The following is a 2,480-nucleotide window of genomic DNA, read 5'->3' on the forward strand; positions in this document are numbered from 1 at the left end:
AATATCCCTGCCATAATATCATACTCTGGAGTCAAAGTCCTTGTTCTACTGGACTAACATTAAAAACACTAGCAGATTCTCACAACTGCAGGCATTTCCCAGACAATTTCACCCCTATGATGATATGTTTTTATTTTAGTTTGAACTAAAATACCTCAAAGCATCTTTCCAGACTACATATGTGTTTAGATTAAGAAAAAGCAACTAGCCTTAATTTTGCAATGCAATGTAACCCAATAAATTCTAGCTATTTTGTAGTTTGCCTCATGTCTCCCTCTTTTTTTGTGTGTTTTGTTGTTTTGTTTTGTTTTGTTTTGTTTTGTTTTGTTGAACCTCACCAGAGAATATGTTTCCATTGCCTTTCAGAGAGAGTGGAAGGGAGGGGGCGGGGGGGGGGGAGAGAGAGAAACATGATGTGAGAGAAACACATCACATTGAATGGTTGCCTCCTGCACATGCCCTGACCAGGGATGGGGAGCAAACCTACAATCCAGGTACATGCCCTTGATTGGGAATCGAATCCTCCACTCTTCAATGCATGGACTGATGCTCTAACCACTTACCAACACTGGCTAGGGCTGCCTCATGTACCTTTACCATAACCTATAGCTAAGCTTCAGTTTTAAGATCACTGTGGCTAATGAAAACATATCACTTGGCAAAAGTTTTAGAAACCAAATTCACCTGCAGTTCTGGGACACGGGGAGGAAAATGGTGTTTTATAATTTAAAAATTAAGAAATTCTGATTTACAAGTCACTCAGGAATGAAATATATGCTGTTTTAAAAGTCATGTTAAAAATAATTTCTACTACTGTTGGAAATACCTTCCAAATATTTTTGTTCCCAAATTAGTACATTGCTATCTTTCCACCAGGCTGAAATGAACGCTTACAAAATACAAACTCAACAATAAGGATTTATTATAATCCCGTTCATATAATTAATGAGCAGCAGTTATGAGTAAAGCAGGCTCCAGGGGACAGAAGGATGAGTAAGTACTCTCAAGGAGTTGAAAGCCTATTTATGAGCCCAGAGTGCTTGTTAGGAAAGCGACCCTGTCCATTTCTTTAGTGTTTGCTTCACTCTCTCTAAGGGAGTTGTGGCAATGAAATCACCTAAGACTCGACTTTAAAGTGCCTCAGAACCCGAGTGAACTCTTGAATGCAAGCTGAGAACTTGGGCCTTTGGACCACTTTGCCTTTCTGAAAGCCTCATCAAGGTCTGTACCTTCTCTGCCACTCTGGGGCCATTTTAGTAGGTGAGTCTGTAAAATGGCCATGCACTTTCTGACGCTTAAAGTCAGGGGAGGAGCTGCAAGGCTACTTTGCATTATCCGGTTACACACACACACACACACACACACACACACACACACACACACACACACACACTCTAAACCAGCGGTTCTCAACCTGTGGGTCGCGACCCCTATGGCCATCGAACGACCCTTTCACAGGGGTCGCCTAAGACCATCCTGCATATCAGATATTTACATTATGATTCATAACAGTAGCAACATTACAGTTATGAAGTAGCAACGAAAATAATTTTATGGTTGGGTCACAACATGAGGAACTGTATTTAAAGGGCCAGAAGGTTGAGAACCACTGCTAAATCCTGGCCTTCCCCACATACTTAGGACATTTACTGCAGTGGCCACAGAAAATACCTTTCACTTAATTTTTTATTCAACACTGTCCCTACTTTTTTGTGTAGTAGGGCTAATGCCATGACTGCAGCTTTTTAAAAAAGAGAGAGAAAAGTAATTTCTTACTAATACTTTAGAGCAATCTCAACTGATTTTATTCAGGTATAATTTACCAAAACATGTACCTATTTTAAGTGTACAGTTTGGTGAGTTTTGACAAAATTATATACCTGGTTAACTATCATCACATCAAGTTACAGAATGTCTCCATCATTGACCACTTGTTGTATTTTTTGCCACTAGAATATGAAGAGAGAGAGGTGCATCCATTTTTAAAGCTTTCAATATATATTGCCAGTTGCCTTCCAGAAAGTTGTTACAACTGGCCGTGCTCTCAGCTGTGCATGAGAATGCAAAATTTAGATAAGAAGTCATTGCTCTGTTGGCAGCCGTGTTGCTCCTTCCCATAAGATCTGAATTTTTATTAAGCGAGTGAAAGGAGCTTTAAAAATGATTAACTTGCTTTAATAATTAAAATCATTGAATTGTTATAGAAGTGGAATCCTTAGGAGCAAATTAAAAGCATGTTAATAATAGAATCTGTTGATATGTGTTTAAGATGGTAATCTAAGAGAAACATTTTAAATTGTATTTTTTTTTCAAAAATAGAAAAACTATAATTGAGCTAACATGGAGCTGCGTGGATCTGTCCTACAGCAGTGCCATTCCAAAGGTAGTTAGTTGGTAGGCCAGTAATATCAGCATCAACTGGGGGACTTATTAGGAATGCAAGTTCTCAGGCCCCGCCACAGACCCGAATCAGAAACACT

This window comes from Myotis davidii, unplaced genomic scaffold (genome assembly GCF_000327345.1).
Source record: "Myotis davidii unplaced genomic scaffold, ASM32734v1 scaffold269, whole genome shotgun sequence".
Classification (NCBI taxonomy): domain Eukaryota; kingdom Metazoa; phylum Chordata; class Mammalia; order Chiroptera; family Vespertilionidae; genus Myotis; species Myotis davidii.